General features: G+C 39.7%; 1 protein-coding gene and 1 pseudogene across 3 annotated transcripts in view; one reads left to right on the top strand and one right to left on the bottom strand.

The window, feature by feature from the left end:
- Nucleotides 1-4141: 4141 nt before the first annotated feature.
- The window catches only part of FANCC (FA complementation group C), a 260271-nt gene continuing 238889 nt past the window's right edge, over nt 4142-25523 (top strand). For both annotated transcript variants that reach the window (XM_019668799.1, XM_019668798.1), the window contains exon 1: nt 4142-4317. The gene's annotated coding sequence lies outside the window, so the exon portion shown is untranslated. The remainder of the gene's footprint in view (nt 4318-25523) is intronic.
- LOC109396722 (40S ribosomal protein S8 pseudogene) overlaps nt 25131-25523 on the bottom strand; it is a 54677-nt pseudogene continuing 54284 nt past the window's right edge. The window contains exon 2 of the transcript XR_002126895.1: nt 25131-25517. The product of XR_002126895.1 is annotated as a 40S ribosomal protein S8 pseudogene (transcript). The remainder of the gene's footprint in view (nt 25518-25523) is intronic.

Genomic DNA, 25523 nt, shown 5'->3' with positions numbered 1-25523 from the left:
AATCGAATGAGACAATAAGTGTAATATGCTTAGCAAAATGCCTGACACATAGTAGGGGCTTATTAAGTGTTAATTTTTTCCTTTTGCCCTTATAGATCTTGGATTTTGAGGAATAATAGTATAATATATTAATTTGTCAGTGTTATGTTTGAAGTTTGTTCCTTTGCATGCAGTAGGGTTTTTTTTCTAATTTTATTGAGACGTAATACTGAGATATGTAACATTGTGTAAGTTTAAAGTATACAGTGGAAAGATTTGATACTTTTATATTGTGAAATGATTACTACAGTAGGGTTAGTTAACATCTCAATTACCTCGCATAATTTTCTTTTTTTGTGTGTGTGTGAGAACATTTAAGATTTACTCTCTTAGCAACCTTTAAGTATATAATATAGTATTGTTAACTATAGTTATCCTGCTGTACAGTAGATCCCAGAGCTTACTCATCTTATAACTGGAAGTTTGTACCCTTTGACCAACATCTCCCTATGTCCCCCACCCCCAAGTGGTTGTTTTATGGTATGACTTGAGTCTACTAAAACCTTAATTTAGCACATGAATAAATAAAAAGATGCAGTCAACTAGTTTTTATTGGAAAACACTAGGCAATTAAAGGGTCAATCTGAAACAGACACAAAAATAGGATGAAACTTATTTATTTTTGACTTAATAGTTGCCAGAATTAATCAAATCATAAATGTGCATAATTTCTTTTCATTTCGAATTTTTTAGTGCTTATTCTTAGCAAGTCTTTAATATTAATTTCATGCTAAATGAATCATTATGAAATACTTATGAGGAAAATTATTTTTAAGTCATGTGCTCATTTAAAAATGTAATTTATTACTTTCTGCAAGCAATAAAAATGTACTATATTAGTTACAACACACCATGATTGGTGGGAATGCATGTTCTAAATAGGAATGCATTTTTTTACTGAACTAAACAAAATTAAACTAAAACTGCCGTAATTTTTTTTTTCTTTTTTCTTTTTTTTTAAACAGGGTGTACCATTGCTCAATGGAAAAAGGACAGATTTTTGTTTTCTGGTCATTCTATGCCAGAGATTGCACAATGATAGGATTGTTTCTCCATTCTACAATATTCACAGGATAATGTAATGAATTTTTTGTGAAACGAAATTTATCTGCTTTACAAGACTATTCTTTGAGTCACCTTATTTTTTCTTAAAGTTAAAAAATGTTTTTTAAAAACTGAAATGATAGATTCCTTCCCCCTCCCCCCCAAAGTAAAAAGTCAACTGTTACTCCTCTAATATTATTGACACCTTACTGGCCCTAGAAACCCCAAATCTAGGGAACTCCTAGACCTGTAACATTTCTCCCAACTCCAAGATACTCAGATCTGTCTTCAACCCACCCTATGTGCTTCATGCCTTCTTCTTGGAAGGTTCTCACTAGGTATCCATTGATTAATGTGTGAAGTAGGTTCAGCCAAATTGCTAATGCTCAGTGACACAAAGAATTGCTGCCACCTCCAGGTCCTTAAGTCAGGACTTGTTTTGCATAAGGGAAACTTATTGAAGTCAGGATAAAGGGATGATTGTTGTTGAGGATATGGGGCTCATGGGCAACTAAGAAGAGGAAAATAAGTAGAGTCAGTGTGCCTTAAATTTGGGCTTAAAAATGGAACGTTGGGAATGGAAGCTACCCTCCATCTCTCACAGAATAACCTGGCCTTTCAACTTCTCTTTTGTTTGCTATATTGTTTCTTCCCCTAGTAACTTTTGTTGGCATGGAGGTTTGGCTCCTGTGGTGTAGAGAAGGTACAGCCTCTCAGTGTTGAAATTCGAAATTCCCTAGCAATAGCTTGATTGATTCACCAAAGGTCAGGTTCCGATTCCTGGTTCAAGTAGCTGTAGCAGGGAGCGGGGTGATTGGTACAAACATGTCTTCCTAAGGTTCATTCTTTCAGCAGAGCCTAGGGAGTGAGCGAGCATGTGGGAAGAGGAGGCTATACCATGAAAGTTATAAAACATTTCCCCTTTTCCATTAATTCCAACTCACCTTGGGGAGCCCTCTGTTTCCTGACCTCAGGTGCTTTACCACATCAGGGTTGCAGATCAAATACCTGCACTATTACTTGCACAATTTCTTGAAGCACTTCCTGGACAAATATTATTCTTTGTCTTTTTTTTTTTTTAAGTTTTTATTGGGGAATTGGGGGAGGGGAACAGCGTTGGGGGAATTGGGGAAGGGGAACAGACAAGTTGCTGTCCTTTTGTTCTTCAGTCTAGTTGTGGAGGACGTCGCTTCACTGGCCCATGTTGGTATTATCATTGCGCTCTTCCCCAGTGAGGCAGATCAGTCACCGGCCTCTGGATGGCCGTTCACGGCGGCTCTTCGCAGCTCACACTGGCTGCCAGCCGCTCATGCTGGCTGCCGGCCATACACGGTAGCTTATGGCGGCCCACTCCAGCAGGTGCTGCAGCCTACGCCGTCACCTCACGGCAGCCCAGCTCCAGGTTAAGCTGGTGTTCACCATCTTAGCTGTAGAGGGCAGTGTCACTGGCCCTCATGTGGGATCTGAACCGGGGCCCTGCTGCTCAGAGCTGGCGTCCCAAGCCAGCTCTTAACCAACGTGCCATTCGGCCGGCCCCACAAATATTATTCTTCATGTTTTCTTCTTTAATTCAATGTACATTTCCTTAGAATGTATGAAGAGGAAAACAGAGGGGTGATTAACATGAATAAACCTCTGGGATCACATCTCTCTGTCCCCACTTGTACCCTACCCAGGCTGGGGCGTGAGCAAGCGTATAGCAGGTGGGAAAAAGCACAAGCCCCAGAGTTAACCGACCTGGACTTGAAGGTACAATACCTACTAGTAGAGATTGTTCTACTAGTGTTGTGTATCAGTTTCTTTATCTGCGAAACTGGAATATTGCCTACTACATAAGATCACTGTGAGAATTTAAAAAAATAATTTGGCCAAGGAGTCAGCCCCATGCCTGGGACTTAACATTAATGTCCATTAAATATTCACAGTTGAGATACCAGAGGCAAACATCGCATGCATGGACAAGATAAAGTTAAGTGTTGGGGTGCCAATTGACAGCTGGAAACTAGGTGTCTGGACTAATTCTGGGATCATGAGTCTTACTAAAATGGCTAGAGTCCAAGTCAGTTGACTTTGTTTAATTTTGAAGGAATATTTGATGTCAGGAACTCTGCAGCACTCAGCTGTGGTGTTTCCCCCTCTAGAATGTAAAGATTATAATGGATGGATTCCATTAGAATGGCTTCTAATTCTTTCTGAATTCAATTTATTCTTTGGTAATAGGTATTCCTTCATTTTAGAAGGCTGGAAGTGTTTGCCTATTTTTATTATATGCATACAATGCCTTGTAGTAAGTTTTTTTGAAAACACCCCTGAAGTTGTGGTTTTATGATCATGAGGCAACTGATTAAAAAAACAAAACTACGATTAAGGTTAGGCTCTTCAAATTATTATTTTCACAGTTTCAACATCTATGAAAAACCTTCATGCACTACTGAATTCCAGAATAAGAAAAATTCACCAGGACAAGCTAATATTATTGACATGAATGAAAGTTTACAGAAAATGCTGCTTCCCATTTAAGTGGTTTAAATACAGCTTTGAACTGATTTGAACCCGAATCAAATACCATATGGAACTGATTGGCAGGGGGTGGGGGTTGGGGGTGTCATTTAACCCAAGAAAGATTCGTTTTTTGTGTGTGACCACAGCTAGAAAATCATATTCTAGGCCTTGTTTAGCGGTTTTACCCCCTTGACAAAAAGACTCAATTTTTCTTGTAAAAATCTAATTTCCATTTCACCTCCCCTGCATTTTGAACAGAATCTTGAAGTAATTGGGCAACAACCCGATTAAAAACCCCGGGTTTTTCCTCCCCGGGTCCCTTCTGCGGTCTAGTGCACGTCCATGACTGTAACACAGAGCCACCCAGAGAAAACGAACTCACCCGCAGCTTCCCCACTCGCCCTGGAGGCCACCCCCCAGGCCGACTTCCGGCCGAGCCAGCGCTAGGCCCCCGCCCCGCCCCCAAGAGCCCAAGATTCGTCGGAATTTTCCCGCGATGCCGCGGGGACGCGAGTGTCCGCTCGCCGGGCCCCAGAGTGCACTGCGGGCACGTGCGCGCGCGCGCGCACGCGGCACCACTGCCGAGCGACCGCGGGAAAATTCCAAAAAAGTCAAAACAAAACAAAAAACCAGTAAGAGGCAAAGCCAAACTTTCAAGCCACAGAACCCGGGCGGTGGCGTCCTTTCCACCACTGCCCAAACTGCTGAAACAGCTCCGGCGTGGACCACCCGGTAAGAGAACTGCAGAACTAGAGTTAAAACGGCTGCTTCCCTTGGGGGTCTGGGCGACACGTCAGCCTGGGTGTGTGAGTGGGGGTTGGGAGGGAAGACTCGCGAGAACGTCCGCCGCGCTCCGAGCCTGTAGGTGGGTGAACGAGGCTCCCGCCGAGTGCAGGGGGCGAGGAGGGGCGGTGGGTATGGGCGTGAAGTGGCGCCAGCCCGCGGAGGGGCGTGGCTCCGGCGAGGGGCGTGACCTGAGGGCGGGCCAGGGGCCGGGGGCGGGGCCGGCGGTGGGGTCACGTGTAAGGGAGTCCCCAGAGCGGTTCGGAGCTGGGACTTGGCATTTTGTTTCTTTTTGTTCATTGAGGCAGGCAGCTATGTCTTAAAAGCAGGGGAGCAAAGGTGAATTTCTTCGCCCTGGATCCGTGGGAGCTGTTGAAAGCTCGCCCCCTTCAACCCATCATCCTCTACAGCTGGCCGCATGCTCTCCGCCTTCCCTTCGCGCCTGGGCATTGGGAGGGGCGAGGCCAATTAGGGGAGCCTGGGGCGCGGTTGTTACTCTCCCGCCCTCCAGGCCTTTCATCCCAGGATCTTTCTGATGGGCGATCGTCTCCCCACAACTTTCTTTGAATGCCAGGCCAAATCGCGTCCAGAACCCTTGAGAGATTTTTTGGGGGTGTTGTTTGTTGGCTTGCTTTTTAAAAATTTTTTACATGGGCGCGTTTACAACTATGAACTCTTTATGGTAATGTTGTATGATGTAGGGGTCTGGAGGATGAAATTTTCTTTTAGTTTTTGAAACATGAGAAATTTGGGGCCAGAATTTTAAGTAAAGAGGACGAGGAGTTTTCTGGCAAAGATCTGTGTGTGCCTGTGCTTTTGTCCTACCCTGAAACTTGAAAGTTCTCTGGCTCCCGGTTTTGTTCTAATCTGTGTCCCATTTAATGCATCCTGAGATGTGATTGACTTATCATTTAACAGAGGAGCAGGGCACTTTTGGGCCACCCAACGTCAGCTATTTATGGATGTCACTCACCTTCAGTGATGTGCAGCTCAGAACATTTTCTCATTACTCCCCCTCAAGATGGGGAGGAAAGGTTGTTACAAATGATAGAATTCATACCATGTGTTGGGATCATTTATTATATAAGCTTAGATAGAAAACATGTTCATTGTGACTTTATCCATTAAAGTTAAACCAAATTGATGTTTCAATCTAATGTACTGTGCCAGATTCACGTGGAAATCAGCGTACATATACATTATTCATACAAGAAAGGCTGCATCAGAAAAGAACTCGCTTTTCCTAGTTATATCAAAAACCTCTTTCCCCCAGAATAAATGTTAGGTCCTGTTTATTTAGAATTGGACTAATTATACTTTGGTATATTATATATGCATTTTAATTCATTTTTCATTATTCGTCATAGTCTTCTTGATGTCTTGAAAAACGTTTACTAAGGTTCCAGAAAAGAGGGGCAAATTCTATACTAGAATTTTTGTTTTGTTCGCTAATAAGAAGCATTAACTTGATTGATTGGCTGGATGTGGAAGGTGTGTTGATGCATGCATGTGAAACTGTGCGTGTACATTTAAAAATAAATGGTATTTTAAACTAGTTCCATATTTCAGCAAGTAGTTCCAGTAACAATTATACAAATTTCATATTTATGAAAACCAGCTACAGGGAGGCCAGCCTGGCCAGTAGAAAGTTGGATTGATTAGCTAGGCTGCAGAGTGCCAGAGAAATCTCACATGTGTGGTAGTTCCAGGTTGGTAGTGGTGAAGTCTAAAATCAGCCTGGAAATCAGTACCAAATGGATTTATAAAATTTTATTTTAGGCTGGGGTGTGTGTATTCTCTGTTCTTGTTTATGGATCCTAAATGACTGAAGGAACACCAAGAAAAGGAGTACATTGAGTTTGCAGTGTTTTAATACAAATGCAGAAGTAGAGAAGGAAAAAGTTAAAAATTTATCAGAAAAATTAGATTAACAATGCAAATCTTGGACATTTTATTTTTTACTAAATATCAATTTTTTTGACTCAGTTTGGAAGAGACCTTGCAATGTTATCTGGTCCATTCCTTAGGCTCTTTATAAACTCTTCTGGGCATGTAGAAATCATTTCCCTGTTAAGATCTCTAATATAGGAACATCTATAATCTCCTTGGTACCTTTTTTTAGTTACAAGAAGGCACAGTTCATATGGAAATCACCTTTTTGAAGTGATGTACTCTGTCTTCTAAAGAATTCAGTGGTTTTTTGTTAATTTGGTAGGTTTTGGGAATTTGCAGTGATCACCACAATTCAGTTTTAAAACATTTGCAGTCACCATATAACAAGTTTGTGCATGCAAGTTTGTGCTCAGTCCTGGCTCTGGCTTTCAGCCTCAGGCAACAATTGATTTGCTTTCTGTCTCTATAGATTAGCCTTTTTGGACATTTCATATAAATGAATTGATGAAATAAGTGCTGTCTTGTGTCTGGCTTTTTTCACTTAGCACAACGTTTCTGAGGTTCATCCATGTTGTAGCAGGTGTCAATAGTTTGTTCCTGGTTATTGCTGAGCGGTGTTCTATTGTGTGGAAAGACCACATTTCGTTTATCCATTCATCAGTTAATGGACACTTGATTTTCTTCTACTTTTTGGCTATTATGAATAATGCTGCTGTGAGCATTCGTGTACAAGTATTTGTGTGGACATATGTTTTCATTTTTCTTGGATGGATACCTGTAAGTGGAATTGCTGGATTGTATAGTAAGAAACTGCCAAAATGTTTTCCAATGTGGCTGTACCATTTTATATACCCATCAGCAATATACTAAGATTTCAATTTTTTCCATATCTTCACTTGTTTATTGTGTCTTTTCTTGTAGCCGTCCCAGTCTAGTAGGTGTGAAGTAGTATGTCTTTGTTGAACATATTTTCATGTGCATATTAGCAAATCTTACGTCATCTTTGAAATGTGTATTGAAATCTTTAGTCCATTCTTTGATTCAGTTGTTTGTCCTGGGTTTTAAGCATTCTTTGTATATTATGCATATAAGCTTATTATCAGATTCATGTTTTGCAAATAATTTCTCCCAGTTTGTTAATTGTCTTTTGATTTTCTTCATGGTATCTTTTGAAGCACAAACATTTTTAATTTTGAGGAAGTCCAATTTATCAAATTTTTTTTGACTCATGCTTTAGGTTTATGATCAATTTCTTTAAGCTTTTGTATATTGTAGTAGATGTAGGTCCAAATTCTTCATCTTTTTTATGTAGATATCCAATTGTCCCAGCACTATTTGTTGAAAAAAAACTGTTCTTCATTTAATTGCCTTGGCACTTTTGTCAAAAATCAATTGACCATAAATTATTTCTAGATTGTCTGTTTCAGTGATCTGTATGCTTGTTCTTATACCAGTACCATGCTGTCTTGATTATGGGAGCTTTATAGTAAATTTTGAAATTGGGTAGTGTAAGTTTTCCATTCTTTTTCTTCTTTTTCAAATTGTTTTGGCTATTTTGGGTTCCTTACATTTTCATAGAAATTTTAGTATTAGCTTGTTATTTTTTCCCAAAAAAGCCTTTTGTGATGGATTTTGATAGAAATTGCATTGATTCTGTATATCTTTGGGGGAGAATTGCCATCTTAAAAGGAACATGGAATGTCTTTCTTTTTGCTTAGCTCTTTAATTTCTCTCAGCCACATTTTGTAATTTTATTTTTTTTTTAAAGATTTTTGTTGGTGAATTGGGGAAGGGGAACAGCTAAGTTGTTGTCCTTCAAACTTAGCTGTGGAGGGCGCAGTTAGCTCAGCTCCAAGTCCAGTTGCCATCCGGCCACCAGTCGGCCACTCAGCTCAAGGTGCTGTGTTCATTCTTAGCTGTGGGTGGGCGTAGGCCACCATCCCATGTGGGAGTGGAACTGGCAACCTTGTTGTTAGGAGCAACGTGCTCTCACCAGCTGAGCTATCCTGCCACCTGTTGGCAGCTCAGGGACAGCTCAACTCGAGCACAGCTCACTCGCCCATGTGGGAATCGAACTGGCGACCCTGTTGCTCAGAGTTTGCGTTCTGAACCAACTGAACCACTCGGCTGGCCCCAGGTTTTGTTATTTTCAGTGTATAAGTCTTGCCCTTTTGTTAAATTTATTTTGAAGTGTTTCATTTCTGATGCTATTGTGAATAGAATTTTTTTCAAATTTCATTTTTGGATTTTTCATTGCCAATATATAAAAATACAATTGATTTTTGTATATTAACGTTGCGTCCTGTAACTTTGCTTTATTATTAGTTCAAGCAGGTTTTTTTGGTGAATTCCTTAGAATTTTCTACATATACTACCATGCCATCCGTGAATATAGACAGTTTTATGTCTCCCTTTGCATCTGGATACCTTTTCCTTTTTTTGCATAGAACCTCCAGTACATTGCTGAATAGAAGTGGGGGAGTGGACATTCTTAACTTGTTCCTGATCTCAGGGGGAAGCATTTAATCTTTTACCACTAGGTATGATGTTAGCTATAAGTTTCTCATAAATGCTTTTTATCAGATTGAGGAACTTGCCTTCTGTTCCTAGATTGTCAAGAATTCTTATCATGAATAAATATTGGATTTTGTCAGGTGCTCTTCTGCATCTACTGAGATGACCCTGTGGTTTTATTTCTTTATACTATAAATATAATTTATTACACTAATTGATTTTTAAATGTTATACTAACTTTGCATTCCTAGGATAAATCCCACTTTGTCATGGTATATAATTCTTTTTATATGTTACTGGATTTGGTTTAGTAATATTATATTTAGGATATTTGTGTTTGTGTTCATGAGAAATATTGGTAGGTGATTTTCTTGTGATGTGTTTGTCTGGCTTTAGATTTATGGTAAGATTGTCCTTAGAATGAGTTGGGAAGTGTTCCCTCCACTTTTATTTTCTGAGTTTGTGAAGGATTAGTATTCTTTAAATATTTGATAGAATTCACCCATGAAGTTACTTGTTCCTGGATTCTTCTTCATGGGAAAATTTAAAATTAAGAACCAGCTCTTCATTTCACTGATTTTATTCATTGGTTTTCGGTTTCATTGATTTCTGTACTGATCTTTATAATGTCTTTCCTTCTGCTTTCTCTGTGTTTAGTTTGCTCTATATTTTCTAGTTTCTTAAGGTAGAAACTTAAGTTACTGATCTGAGACCATTGTTCTTTTCTAATACAACTGTTCAAAGTTACACATTTTTCTTTAAGCATTGTATAAGCAGCATATCACAAATTTCAATATGTTGTGTTTTTGTTTTTATTCAGTTCAAGATATTTTCTGATCTTCTTTGTGATTTCTTTTTTGACCCATTGTCTACCTAACAAGACAGAGCTATCCTTCTTACAAGTGAACAAGTTTTTACTCTTTCCCAAAATGAACAGATGCACAATCCCAAGACTTATTGTATTTATTGCTGACTATATTACTTTTCAAAATCAGCCATAATCCCACTGAATATTCTGTTGCCTGAAGACTAAATTGTGAAGTTAGCTTCCAACAACTTGTATATAAAATAAAAATGATAAGAAGAGAGAAGACAATTTGCTAACATATATAAATACATACATATAATAAGCAATTATGCAAAACTACTACAGTCCTTGTTTCTGTAGTTGGCCACAAGGCTATAATTGACATTGATGAGTTCTTTCAATTTCCTGTTCCATATACAGTAATACCTTGTTTTGTGAGCATAATTTGTTCAGGAAACAAACTACTCGTATTGCAAGACCTCACTCGTTTACCAAGTTAAAAACATTAGAAATGTTTGCTCGTCTTGTGGAACACTTGTAAACCAAGTTACTCGCAATCCAAGGCTTTACTGTATTTCCTTTGCCCTCAGCCAGAGCCTTAGGTGGTTGGAGTTTGTTATCTGATGAATGATCAAACCTTTATTCTTGAAGGATCCGAGCTATGGAACCTTCTCTTGCTCTGATCCCACTCAAAAGAGGCAGCTTTACATGTGACTCTCTAGATGCACATGAGTATATGTTGCCTCCAAAATTCAAAACGTTCTACCCCAGTGTTGTCCTCTTTGCATGGTAGGTGGTGCAAAGTGGAACAACTTGCATTTCATCTGTAGAAGATATCTCAGCATGCATCACACCAGGAATCAGCAAATTGGCCTGTGGGCCAAATCTGGCCTGCTTCCTGTGTTTGTATAACTTGTGAGGTAAGAATATTTTTTAAAAATTTTAAGTGTTTGGGAAAAAAAAAGAAGACTATGTGACAGAGACCATCTAAGTTGCTATTTCCTGCTCATCAGGTCCAGTCAGCATAATGTTGTCCATGTAGCAGACCAGTGTGATTTTTTATGTTACATCAAGACAAGTACCTGTAGCTCCTGTAGCCCACATAGCTTCCCTAGTGCCCAGCCCCTGAGCTTGAGTGGCTCCCCTAGCACAAGGCAGCTTCAGTGCAGGGCTCCTGGCTGCTCACATCCCTTCCAGCACTGGGCCCCTCTGGTACCAGGCTCCTGCACATGTGGCCCATCTAGTCTTGGTTCCTGTAGCACTGTGGCCAGCAACACCCAGCTGCCAGCAGCTTACCCTAGTGCCCCCCACCAGTGATTTTTGTAACTGAGTGCCTCTGGTGAGACACCTCCTTGTGAACAGCTTTTCATGGCATCCTACACGGTGGGTTCTGGCAAGTTATAAAAGGTGACTTTCCAGCAAGTTCTGGGGCAGCACCCACAGAGACATCACGCCATTCAGTGCCCCATGGCTGTGCCCTCTCAACAAGGCCTAGACCGCATTTAGGGCGGGAAAGAGTGCTCTTCCTTGGGCACTGTATCTTAGCCCTAGGAATAGTGCGTGTTCCTTATATCTGCTATCTCTGTATCTTTAGTTCTCTTTACTTCTGACTAGCTAATCTCTCATTGCTCACAATCCATTGCTATAATGTTCTTTATATTTGATTTTCCCTATTCAAATTGCTATGTAGTTTCTCTCTCCTGATTGGACCCAGACTAGATCCATATATTTACTTCCAACTTCCTCAAGCAATCGTAAGAGGTGTGAGTATTTAGCCTATTCATTTTCTTGAATTGTGAAAGTAAAACCTAATGTTACTGCCACTTCTATAAGACAAAAGGTAGGTTTTGGTGAGAATATGTCAGGCTTTTGTATAGTGATGAATTGGGCTTTATATTTAATTTGTTCCTTCCCAGATCTTTGAAAATTAGAAACAGTACAGGTATCTGGGAAAGTGGGGTAAGGGAGTAGAAGGGGAGGGGAAAGAAATTGGGCTATGGTCAGTGTTATGGCATCCTGTGGGCAGGCCCCCCAGATGACCTGACTTTGCGTCTCTCTGATGATGATACTTTACATGACCTTTTATCTCATGGTTTTCATTTTTCAGATTTCTGGGACTGTGTTCCCCCGTTCCCCCCGCCCCCGTCCCTTTTTTTCCTCTAGAAGGCCAATGCTGATTTTGTAATAAAGAATTTATATTTAGCTCTTTTTCACTGCCTGTCCACGGTCATCTTGAGTTACATGCGTGCTCCCTGGGAAGGGCCTGCCCCAGTCGGCTCTGCCCTACTGCCGCAGCATCCCCACCTGGCTGAAGTTGACATCTAATGATGTGAAGGAGCAGATCTACAAACTGGCTAAGAAGGGGCTGACTCCCTCACACACTGGTGTGATCCCGAGAGACTCTCATGGTGTTGTACAAGTATGTTTTGTGACAGGCAATAAAATCTTGAGAATTCTTAAGTCCAAAGGACTTGCTCCTGATCTTCCTGAGGATCTCTACCATTTGATTAAGAAAGCTGTTGCTGTTTGAAAGCATCTTGAGAGGAACAGGAAGGATAAGGATACTAAATTCCGACTTATTCTGATCAAGAGCCGTATTCACTGGTTGGCTGGATATTATAAGACCAAATGAGTCTTCCCCCCCACAACTGGAAATATGAGTCATCCATGGCCTCTGCCCTGGTTGCATACATTTGTTTATTCATTCAAGCAATAAAATCATTGTTTAACTAGGAAAAAAAATTTGGATTTAAACATTTTATGAAAATTTAATCTATTTTAGCAGAATCTGAGATCTGGGGCCTAGGCATAAGACAGGTGAAACTGCTTTTTTACACACACCCCCACATGCACACACATACAATGATTCAGGGCGGACCTTATTTAAGAATATGAGTTTGGCTTTGTGATCCCTTACCTGGTCAGGTTTGAAGGTGCCTAATTGCTAAACTGTTTTGCTTCTGTCATAGGAATTTGGAGGTGACATTTACCTTAGGGACTTCCAACATCCTCTTGGGGCTAATTCCTTTTTGTTGTTGTTGTTTATTTAAAGCAATGACATTATAAGTCCTCCTTGTACTTAATCCTAACCCTATCTCTCTGATTCTGTTTGTACACTCACGTGCTGTTCTCATAGATTTCCTTATTAAACTCTGGTTCCTTCATGATCATTTCTGGTTATGAATAATGAATTTTTCTCTGTCCTTATGCACTCTGGTACATACTGTTGTCTTATGTGCATATGCTTTATTTCCACAACTCTTGACCAGCTTCTTCAGGATTGTTGTTGAGCACCTACCCAGTATCCTTTCCTCCTCCTTAGCAGGGCCTAGATTTTCTTTCAGTAATCACTATTACATATACCTCAAGGAACACTGGTCTCACTTATAGTTCCTGGGGTTGATTCTGATTGGCTTAAAATAATCTGCCCTAAAATAGGCAATAAAATGTGCATGGTCATAGTCATTGGACAGGGATGGGCATAAGCTTAAGGCAGTCCAGTATAAATACACATGAAGTTTCCTACTTGGGATGCTGGAACGGAAGTGTATACTCTCTTTTGGGTGGTGTGATGTGTAATGTGACTCCTTTAATGATTGAGCTATTTTGCTATCACGAGGGGAGCAGGATGGAGAGATGGATCAACTAACTGTGAAGTCTTCCCTACCTCTAGTGAAGTCAGTCTATCTCTAGACTGGTCAGTTTCTTGAACCAATAAATTCCTTTTATTGTTTTAGCCAGATTTGATTGGCATGGCAGAGACATTTACTGCTTAGCCCTAGCTTTCTGAACTTGGGATACCCAAACATGACCTTGTCCAATGTGGATATACGAGGTCCGACAATTAAGCTCGTGAACTTGTTGCAATGATGTTGCTAACCTTTTTTTTGATAACAGAGGAATTATTCATTACAAATTTGTACCAACTGGACAAGCAGTTAACCAAGTTTACTATTTGGAAGTGCTGAAAAGGCTGCATGAAAAAATTAGACGACCTGAACTTTAGGCCAACAATTCATGGCTCTTGCATCACGATAGTGCACCAGCTCACATGGCACTGTCTGTGAGGGAGTTTTTAGCCAGTAAACAAATAACTATAGTGGAACACCCTCCCCACTCACCTGATCTGTCCCCCAATGACTTCTTTCTTCACCGGAGGATAAAGGAAATATTGAAAGGAGACATTTTGATGACATTCAGGACATCAAGAGTAATACGACAACAGCTCTGATGGCCATTCCAGAAAAAGAGTTCCAAAATTGCTTTGAAGGGTGGACTAGGCGCTGGCGTGGGTGCATAGCTTCCCAAGGGGAGTACTTCGTAGATGACCGTAGTGATATTCAGCAATGAGGTATGTAGCACTTTTTATAGGATGAGTTTGCGAACTTAATTGTCACACCTCGTATATAATGATTCCATAACCTATCCCTACAGATCAGAATTTGTAATAAAAGGCTATTAGAATGTATATTTGGACATTTCCAAATTTAAATGAGATCTAATTTCTGCTTTTATTTGAAGCTGTTTGCTATGTATCTGTGATCATAGGCATTGAAATTGAGTAATCCTGTATTAGTGCTATAAAAGTATGACATTTTATTTATCAAGTAGAATTTTCTGCATTATTTGGCATTCAGAAGAATATCCTGTTTCTGATTCTGACCAGCACCATTAGATTTCTTAGTCATTACACTGAAAAGGTTGGCAAAGCTAGTGAAGGTTTTGCTTGCTGATAAGTATTTTGATGAATTGGTATTTTTTGAAACTATGTAGGCCAGTTTTTTAGCAATAACAAACAAAACTTTTTATATGAAGTACTGCAAAAAGATTGATTTTAGTTTAAAATTTAGTGATTGTAAGTTAAGTAAGATAAGTGCAGTGGAAAATATCTTGAATTTTGGTAGTGGCATTATTAGGAGAAATAGAAAGCTAGAATTTTTTTTCATTATATGAAAGTTTCTGGTGTCTCTGTTTAGTTTTACAAGTGTGTTCTGTGCACATCTAATATATACCTAATATTGTACTAAGTCCTTTTAAAAGCATTTAAGTCTAATTTGTTTAATTTTAAAATAATTTGAGTTTTAAAGCGTTGTCTATTCTTGAGAGAAAATAGTGAAAATGGGACAAGTCATAAAATATTCTTACACAGAGATGATCAGAACCATCTTTGGTTACATTGTTTTGTCGCCACAGTGGCTATAACTAGCTGACTATATGTTAATTATTTTAAAAAACATTTAAATTGAGGTATTATTGATATATAGTGAGCTACACATATATCAAAACACATCAAATTGTGCCCTTAAGTATATGTATACACCCTTGAAACCATCACCACAATTAAGGTAATGAGCACATATATTATTCCCGCAATTTCCTAGTGCCCCTTGGTCATCCTCCCTCCTATTCCACCCCACCCTGCCCCTCATCCCAAGCAATCACTAATCTGCTTTTTGTCATTATAAATTAATTTGTAATTTTCTAAAGTTTTATACGAATGGAATCAGACAGACTGTACTCCTTTTTAAAATCTTTTTTTCTACTTGGCACATTGTTTTGAGAGTGGTCCATGTTGTAGCAGGTATTAATAGTTTATTCCTTTGTATTGCTGAGTAGTATTTCATTGTTTGGATATAGCACAGTTTATCTTTCACCTTTTGAAGGGCATTTGGTTAGCTTTCAGTTTTTGTCTATACAAATAAAACTTGTGAATATTTATGTACAAGTCTTTGTATGGACTTGTGCTTTCATTTCTCTTGGGCAAAAATCGAGGAGTGAGGGCCGGCCAAGTGGCGCGATGGTTAAGAACTAGCTTGGGACGCCAGAGGGCCCCGGTTCGGATCCCACATATGAGGGCCAGTGACACTGCCCTCTACAGCTAAGATGCTGAACAACAGCTCAACCTGGAGCTGGGCTGCCTTGAGTCACTGGCGATGGAGTGGGCTGCAGCCCCTGCTGCAGTGGGTTGCCATGGGCTACTGTGTGTAGCCAGCAGCCAGCGTGAGCAGCCCTCAAGCTGCCGTGAGCGGCTGTCCAGAAGCCGGCGACTGATCTGCTTCACCTGGGAAGAGCGCAATGATGGTGCCAACTTGGACCAGTGAAGCAACGCCCTCCACAACTAGACTGAAGAACAAAAAACGACAGCAACTTGTCTGTTCTCCTTCCCCCAATTCCACACTGCTGTTCCCATCCCCCAATTCCCCAATAAAAATCTTAAAAAAAAACCAAAACAAAACTCCAGCTTCGTTCTTTTCAAAGTTTTTTGGGCTGTTTTAGGTTATTTACATATACAGAATCAGTTTGTCCATATTGACAAGAAAGCCTCCTGAGGTTTTGATTGGGATTGCATTGAATCTGTAGATCACATTAGAATTGCTAGCTTAACAATACTGAGTTTTCTGAGTAATTCTTTCATCATTAAGTATAATGTTAACTGTAGGTGTTTTGTAGGTGTCCTTTATCAGGTTGAGGAAATTTCCTTCTATTCCTGTTTGGTGAGAGGTTTTATTATGAATGGATATTAAGTTTTAGATTAATAACATTCTTTTTCTGCTTCTATTGAGGTATACTCACATTCTTGAAGATTCTATCCTCATTTAACTTTGACTGCCTTTGCAGTAATTTTGGGGTGGTTGTCCACATTGTCATTTGTTTTGGAACCAAGCCTTACTGTCCATAATGAGGTTCAGGGATTTTAGTCTAGCATTTGTCAACCAACTCTGAGGAACAGGAATCTTTAAACTTTTGATGCCTAGATTCTTAGTTGGCCGAGGCATCTATATATTTACCTAGGCATTCCTTGAACACATATTGAACACCATATTAGCCTAACTAAATGCTAGTTGTGGTAACAAACTCGTAAATCTCAGTGGCTTAACATAATGCTAATTTTTGCTGATGGCACATTCTGCATATTAAATGTCTCTTCTTTGTAGTTTTCCTTGGTACAGTCTCCGGAATCTGGGCTCCTTTCATTTTCTTGTTGTACTGACTCAGAGGCCTTAACTTCCAGCCTTGTGTATTGGGGGAGAAGGTAGAATACTGCACAGGACATTTTAAGGGTCAGACCTGGAAGTAGTGGACATCACTTATGTCCTTATTCTTTTGGCCAGAATTTAGTCATGGCCAGCTTAACTACCAAGGAGCTGGGAAGTACTCAGTTGCCCCCACATGCGGAGAGTACTGTTAAACTGTCATACACACCTATTATGTGACAGGCACTGTGCTAGATGCTGGGGATATGACAGTGAACAAAATAGACTTGGTTCCTGCTGTGGCCAAAGTTATCTTCCAGGATGGATTGGGAGGAGGGGGGCTGTCAAGGCATCCTTGGGTATTTGTTAAAAGAAGAATTGCTTAGTATCTTCCATTTGCCATTGGCCTGATAATTTCTCTTGCTTGACCAAATTAAGGTAATAATTTTCATAAGAAAACAGCAAACCCCACTGAGTACATTATCATGTGTCATAGTATAATTGAAGCATTAAAAAGAAATCACTAAAGTTCTTTCAGCCTCGTAATGGTATTTTAAATAGATCTATGTAAAGCAAACATGGTGGAGATGATGAAGCAGAGACCAGATCTGCTTTGCAGATACAAATTTTGTATGACTTGCATGATGTTTTAAGATTTTTTTGAGTCATTTACTAACGTTTAAATAATAAGCAGTTTCACCTTAAAAAATCCATACTTTGTTTTCTTTTTTTTTTTTCTGATGAAAGGCAGTCTGACAACACTAAATCTGACTGACTTCTCTTTGACAGTGCTGGCTGGAGCTACGTTCTGGCTGTCTTGTGTGGATGTTGCCGCAGTCCCATCGGAGGGCTTTACTCATTTAACTAACTATTGTGGACATTTGAATTTATGACCCTTGTCTAAAGTAATTTACTAACTTGTGAGTTATTTTGAAATGCATTCAGTTGTCAAACTGACATAAATGGGTAGTTGAGAAAAAATGGGTAGTTGAGAACAAATTTATCATACTCATTGGGGAAATTATTACAATAATTTTATGTTCTATGATTAGTTCAAATTTTCATATGTACTTGTAGAAAAAAGTTTATTATTATTCCTGAATAGTAATATACCATATACCCTTTAGAAATCAGAACTTTTGTCCTATTGATTTTAAAAACATGGGTTTTTAAAAAACGATTTTATTTATTTTAATTTTTTTTTTTACTTCTTTTGGTTCCTTGGTTCATTTCTAACGTTACTTTGGTCATAAGCCGTATTAAACGTGTTTGACACTTTCCAAATTATTTTCGTAGATTGTATGTAATTCTTACAGTAACCATATGTGCGAAGGTAAGATAGGCATTAAAAAAAAAACAAAAAAGGGCCGGCCAAGTGGCACATTGGTTGGGAGCTGGCTTGGGATGCCAGAGGGTCCCGGTTGGGATCCCAGATATGAGGGCCGGTGACACCGCCCTTTGCAGCTAAGATGCTGAACAACAACAGCTCAACCTGGAGCTGGACTGCTGTGAGTTGCCTGCGATGGCAGGTGGGTTGCCATGGGCTACCGTGTGTAGCCAGTAGCCAGCGTGAGCGGCCAGCAGTCACCCTGAGCGCCCATCCAGAAGCCGGCGACTGATCTGCCTGCCCGGGAGGAGAGCGGTGATGGTGCCAACTGATCTGCCTCGCCCGGGAGGAGCGCGGTGATGGTGCCAACGTGGGCCGGTGGGGCGGCGTCCTCCATGACTGGACTGAGGAACGGGGGCACAGCAGCTTGTCTGTTCCCCTTTCCCCAGTTCCCTGGTGCTGTTCCCATCCCCCAATTCCCCAATAAAAATCTTTGAAAAAAAAGAAAAAGAAAAACTGGATCCTTTTCAAAAAAATTTAATTTGGACCCAGATGAGGGGATTCCTGAGAGATTGCCTAAAAAATGGATAGCTGCCGAAGAACTTCTGGGCTACTTCTGTTTGTGCAGCTTTTAAATGTGTTTCAATTATTATGGCATGATAACACTTTCAATTACTAAAAGAGCTGAGCGTTTCTGGTTACTGACTCAACTGATTTTAGAAGAGAGCATTCACCTTCAGCAATAACTTCTCTTTGAAATGTTTACAGAGAAGGAAACAGGTTAGTGACAAAGCTGTTGACTGTTACCTGGAGAAGCTAACTCTTACCTGGTGCTCTTTTATTGTAGCAGCAACCCCAAGTCCAAGGGTTGTTGAGGCTTCTTATTGAAATATTCTTAAGCAAGTCTTTGGCAGACTTTTTTTGTTGCATCTTTCTGCTGTGTAAATAGAGGCATTAGAAGAAATGTAGTTTTCGAAGACTGCCTCACCATTTTCTGCTTGGTAACTGCCCCGAGACCCTCAATGAATGCCAGCCAGCAAATTCGATCTGCAGTATATTTGATATGCATATCTTTTCCCCAAACAAAATTTGAATTTCACAAACACAAATTGAGTCACTTTCCAAATGTTTGTATATGAGTGGAAGTTTTTGTCTTATCCTTCTGTAACCAATACCATAAAACTTTTGAAGGTCCATGATGCATTTGTTGTACAATGTTAATCCAAAACAAAACTTTATTCTGACTAAACTTGTAGCTATGGAGAGATACCAAACTCATTTCCATTGATCAGTACAATATGTTTGTACCAACCAGATCTAAAAACTGTATAAAGGAGTGCCATGCTGTAAAGACCTTATTATAGTTGTAAACACAAGTGCAGCTGTTACAAATCTAGCAAAACCTCAGATTAAACAATTTAAAATTTACTGAAGATGACATTCCAGACCCATTTTTCATAATATAAACACTCTGGGACATGCCTTTGAAATGAGTGGGATTGTTATTAATATTAATGCCACTGAATTCAAGGCTGGGAAGTCATTTCTTTTTGAGCTTTATTTTCACTCCTAATTTTAGAATAAAATATGCTTTAAAAAAGCCTGAAGTATGGCATGTTTATTCGCAGCCTGAAAAAAATTTGATCCTGTTGCTCTTGAATTGTAGGAATGCAAAAATATGGTATAAGTATTTTATTCATTCTTTATGGTCTTTTGACTTAAATGAGTTTGTTAGAATTAAATTTAGCAAAAATTAGCTGTTAATGGAATCCAATTGCATTGGTCAATTGAAAAAATAAAAAGACACTAAAAATTGTTGATATTTTAAGATTGTATTAATTCGACATTTTAGCTGTATTTAAGGAAATAATTTTATTCTAAATGATTCTGAGCATGTTTCTTGTGGTCTTGTCTTTCAGCTAGACAAGGGTGGGACAAACTTTCAAAATCTGCACCACTCGAATTTGTTTTTCTCCCCATTTTCTACTTGGTGGGATGATTGGTGAGGTGTCAGTTTGACAATATAGTATTTTCTAGAGGTATGTTTTGTGCTCTTATTTCCCATAAAACCTTGTATTATTTTTGTCAAATTTAACAGTATAAAGGGTCCACTAGAATTCCTTTGAATGAACTGGGACAAACAGTTTCAGGGAAGGGGGCAGGGTGGTTGTTTTGTTTTTGTTTCCTTGTTTATTGGTGACTGTATTTTAAAATTTCATTTGCCTTTACTGAATTTCTTCACTAGACCTTTGAGGAAGCCTCTAAATTGGGTAATAGAGCAATTAAATGACTATTGATAAACTGTCCTTAGTCCTTGATTAAAAAGAGGCAACATTTATCAAAAGAAGGTAGTTGAATCTCTCTTATTTACATTTGTTCTTTAATTTTGATTAAATATTTTTCTGATCAGGAGAATTGAAGCCAAGCATTCTCAAGTACCATGTTGCAACCTAAAGTTGGTAATTGCGGAAGCACATGACTGATATGGTAACCCCTTATTCAGAAGAACTTGGGATATTTCTGTCAGCACAGAAAATGGGTATACCACAATGACTGCTGCTGATACTATGTCTCCTCCTCCTTGCTCACTCTTTTTTTTTTTTTTTAATTAAGAGTTCATAGAGTTTTCTTTTAATTCTTTTGGCATTTACATAAAATTTTATATTTTGAGAAAGTAATCTGGGCAGGTATAAAAAATAGCCCCTTCCTTTCCTGTTTCAAAACTTATTTGCAACCATCCCAGGAGTTTCCTTCATTGTCATCTATTCTCCTATTCTCTCTCTGGTATTCTATCTTCTGTTTCCTATATCTTCTTTCTTGGTTTACTCACTGCTTTTGGTGGAGCACATCCTCTAATATCTTTTGCAAATGGCGTGTGGCGGTAAATTATTTCTGGTTACACTTGATTGATAGTTTGTCTGAATATATTACAGAATTCCAGCTTGGAAATAATTTTCCTTCAGAATTGTGAAAGCATTGTTCAGTTTCCTTCTACCTTCCAGTGTTTTTACATTTTCATGATGATGTACTATTGTGTGGATCTTTTTTCATCCACTGTGTTGGGCACTTGGTTAGCCCTTCCAATCTGGAAACTCATGTATTTTAGTTCTAAGAAAATTTTTGTTGATTATATCCTTCCCTCCATTTTCTTTGGAGCTCCTTTATTTGGAGTTTGACTTTCAGGACTGAGCCTCAGATTTTCTTATCTTTCTTCTGTTTTTCATCACATTGTCTTTTTGCTTTACTTTTGAGACATTTTTCAACTTTAAATTCTTTTCTATTGTTTCTTATTTCTGCTATTATATTTTTAATTTCTGAAACCATTCTCTGAATGTTTTTGTGTTAATATTCTCTCTTAGTTTCATGAATATAGTATTATCTCCTCTCAGCTGTAAAGATATTAATGTTATGACTTTTTACAAAAGTTTCTAAAATGCCCTCCCCTTGCCCCCCCTCGCCCCTCATATGACTTTCATGTTGCTTTTTATCTGTATATTTTGGTTTCTGTCTTTTATGTTAGTTACCTCAGATGTGTGGTAATCAGTCATTGTTTGTCTTCTTATATTTAGAACAGGAAACCAAAAAGCTGAGCGAAAGCTCCGAGTGCATGGGAGACACTTAAGTGACTTTTAGATTCCCATTAAAAAGATCTGGTGGGCTGAGTGTTGGAGAACCCTCTCATGTCAGTACCATTAGATCTTTACTCTTCAGCTTATCAGAGTTGCCTGTCATCTGTGAGTAAGACTATCACTGTATCTGTGGTTCAAAACTCTGGGGGGTGGGGTGTTTCAGCATTCAGTGTTCAGTTTACACATTTTTATTTAACCCCTGAACACCGCTTCCCCATTTGTGGAACTGTAGCACTGCTCTCCACTGTGTCTGTTGACTCCTGGCCCAGAGACCCTCTGTTTTATCACCTCCAGAGAATAAACCACTTTTTTGGGTCAGGTTGGGGGCTAGGTTGCCAGAAGTCGAAATGGAGATCTGGGACCTAACTGCGTCTTACATAGACTTTAAACCAGTTGACCTAATTTTAGGTCCTCCTTCATCTCTATTTCTAGATGTCTCAGATATCCTCATTTCCTGATCCTGTTGGGGGTCCAGTGATATAAAATGCGATATAAAATGGGCTGGTTTTTAGCTTCCCATTGTCCCTCTTGGATTCACTTTCCTCCATTCTATTAAATCAGTTACTGCTTGTCTCCCTGCTTTCTAGCTTGTGAAATTCTGTTGGTTTTCTCCTTTTCTATTCTCCTCATCTTCGTAAGTTTATGCCTTAAAAAAATGAAAATTAATTTATTGTCATTTTAGTATGGTTTCAGGAAGGAATGAAAGCATATGTCTGTGTTCCATTTGCCATCTTTATCTGGAAATTCCTCTGAAGAACACCTCCTTTTTTTATTTTAATGATTTAATTTTTAAGGTTTAAACTTCATCCCTCTCTATATTCCCCCTAAAATGGCTAGCTGGTTATTCCAAACCATGTTTTTTGGAAGTTCAGATTCATATGGAACTAATCATGTGAGATTATCAGTAGTGACATTTCTAAATGCATCTATGCTACCAGCATGGTGTTCCATTCTGTTTGCTGCAGGTCTGATAGGTGGATAATGTTATTAATCTATTGAATGAACATGTATTAGATGGCTGCTCTGTGGACAACATTGCATGTACCAAGCTCTACTCAAATAGTGGACTACTAAATATGAATAGTGTAGGCTGGAATCCCAAAAAGACATGTTAGGAAAGGATTCAAATAGCCTTCTATAGCTTTGGATTGCTGTGATATCATAGCTATAGATAGTTCAGTTGAACTGTAAAGCAAACAAATTGAGATGCTCTTTTTGAACAAAAGTGTCAAAAACAACATCAATCTGAGGATTAATTGGTAGGATCCATAGATGTTCTTGTCCTGTAGGTGGTTGGAGATAAGATTCTAGAGCTTTGGACAAGTGACTGGACTGAAATTAAAGATTTAGGGATCACAGGTAAAAGCTAAAGTTATAGAGGTGAATGGAATGGTCCATGCAAAGTGAGGTGGAAGGGGGCATTTAAGGGTGTTTGGAGGATTGAAGGAGTGCTTCAGATTTCTAGGCAGATTGAAGGAGTGCTTCAGATTTCACTCTTGCCTAAAGTTCAAGTAAAATGAAGTTAAGCGTGGAGAATTTCATGGGAACATTATTTCTACTAAAAGATTTAGGAAACAAACATTTTAATATTAAAAACACTGTTCCCCATCTCTTAGAGAATATTCACCCCAGTTATAGAAGCATTGACATATGTAGAGGGAGCTGCTGGTCAATCTTAGCCTGAGTGATGGTGATCATTGTAGATAGCAGACTGAATAGGCCAGGGCTGGGAGAATTATGGCTTGGAGTGGAACCTGGGAAGATTAAAATATGAGTATAGGAATACGGGGTTCTTTTACTAGGGAATAGATATTTGGTGGTGTGAATTAAGAAAGTGGATTGAGGGCTGGCCAAGTGACATGTTGGTTAAGAGCTGGCTTGGGACGCCAGCTCTGAGCAGCAGGGCCCCGGTTCAGAGCCCACATGAGGGCCAGTGATGGTGCGCCCTCTACAGCTAAGATGGTGAACAACAGCTTGACCTGGAGCTGGGGTGCCTTGAGTCGCCAGCGAGGGCTTAGGCTGCAGTGAAACTACATTGGGCTGCCATAAGCTACCGTGAGTGGCTGGCAGCCAGCGTGAGCGGCCGGCAGCTGGCATGAGCTACCAAGAGCCGCCGTGAGCGGCTGGCGACCAATCTGCTTCACCCGGGAAGAGTGCACTGGTAAGACCAACATGGGCCAGTAAAGCAACATCTTCCACAACTAGACTGAAGAACAGAGTACAGCAACTTGTCTGTTCTTCTTCCCCCGATTCCCCAGCGCTGTTTCCCTCCCCAATTCCCCAGTAAAATCTTAAAAAAAAAAAGTGGATTGATTGATGTGTTGAGGCCCCTCATGACTACTCCCAGGTTTGATGATTCACCAGGAAGACACAGAATTCAGCATATAGTTGTACTCGTGGTTATGCTTTGTTACAGGGAAAGGATACAAAGCAAAATCAGAAAAGGAAAGGTTCATGGAATGAAGTTCAGGCTCACGCTTCTAAGAGTCCTTTCTCTGTGGAGTTACATAGGACACACTTAATTCTTCCAGCAGAACTGTGACAACATGTGTGAAATGTCATCCATCAGGGAAGCTCGTTAGAGATTCAATGCCCAAGGTTTTTATTGGGGGCTGGTTATGTAGTCATCCCCTGCTTAGCAGGTACCAAAATTCCAGACCCTCAGAAGGAAAGCAGATGTTCAACATAAATCACATTGTTTGTACAAACAGTTTAGGCACAGTAAGTCCCTCTTAGCAGTTAGGGAGGTGGAACTCTCCCAGTATCCAGCTTCCCAGACTCTCTAACCAAGGGCCAGCCTTACAAGCTGGCCTTTCTAAGGAGAGCAGTGTCAGGCTTGCCACGTTAACTCTTTTCTGCACAATCATTTTAGGAGGTAAGAAGCTATGTTTGAGGGCCAAAGCTAAGTTTAATCTTGGTAAATTTCTGAGGTGTCCGATGACAGGGTTAAAGCCTTACTCAGATGTAAACTGGTGGTGTGATAAGAGTAGACACAAAACTAAGCCTAAGTAGAACATTATAAATTTAGGGTGAGAAATAGAGTCCATGGAATAGTGGAACTCATGATAAGAAAGCTAGTTAGGGAAGAGAGAGTGGAGGGTTTAGTTATGGATTGAATTTTGTGTAACAATCGCCCACCTGCCCTCCAGATTCATATGTTAATGCTCAGTGTGACTGTTTTTTGGAGATAGGGCCTTTAGAGGGGTGGTTAAGATTAAATGAGGTTGTAGGGGTGGGGGCCTTAATCTGATAGGATTGGTGGTTTATAAGCAAAGGAAGGAGATCTCTTTCTGCTTGTGCACAAAGAAGAGGCCATGTGAGCACAGAGGAGGACCATCTAAAGCCAGGAAGAGGATCCTCTCCAGGAATCAAATAGTCCAGAACCTTGATCTTGGGCTTTCTAGCTTCTAAAACTGTGAGAAAATAAATTTGTGTTGTGCAAGCCACCCAGTGTATGGCTTTTTGTTATGGCAGCCTGAGAAGACTAAGACAGGTTGAGATCAGACTAGGACCTCAGCTTTATTAAGGAAACTCTCTGTGGTGCAAGAGAATATTAACAAGGTTTTTGTTTTTGTTGTTTTCTTGGTGTTTTGATTGTTTTTTTTTTTTTCACAGAACACAAAACACCTTTATTACATGGACTAAGCTAGGAGGGATGATGATGATTTATATGCCTTTACGGGCCTTGATTTTCCTCAGATAGAACTCCAGCTCCTTGCCCTCTAGCACATAGCCATCTGCTTGGCCACACTGGCCTGGTCTTGAAGCGATGCAAGCAAGAAGCTTGCCCTGCTGGAATTGCTCCTCTAGAAGACTGCTGATTTTGGCATTCTTTTTCCTTTCATCGTATTTCTTCTGAATTTTCTTTGATCGCTTTTTGTTTAAAATCTCTTCTTCCTCAGGAGTCAGCTTGGCCCCCTTCTTGCGGCCTAGGGGCAGTGCATAGTGGGACTCGTACCACTGTCGGTACGGTGTGCTGTCAATGAGCACGATGCAGTTCTTTACTAGGG

Source organism: Hipposideros armiger, unplaced genomic scaffold, assembly GCF_001890085.2.
Source record: "Hipposideros armiger isolate ML-2016 unplaced genomic scaffold, ASM189008v1 scaffold_539, whole genome shotgun sequence".
Classification (NCBI taxonomy): Eukaryota; Metazoa; Chordata; class Mammalia; order Chiroptera; family Hipposideridae; genus Hipposideros; species Hipposideros armiger.
The sequence above is the reverse complement of the archived record's forward strand: the minus strand, read 5'-3'. Positions and strand labels throughout refer to the sequence as shown.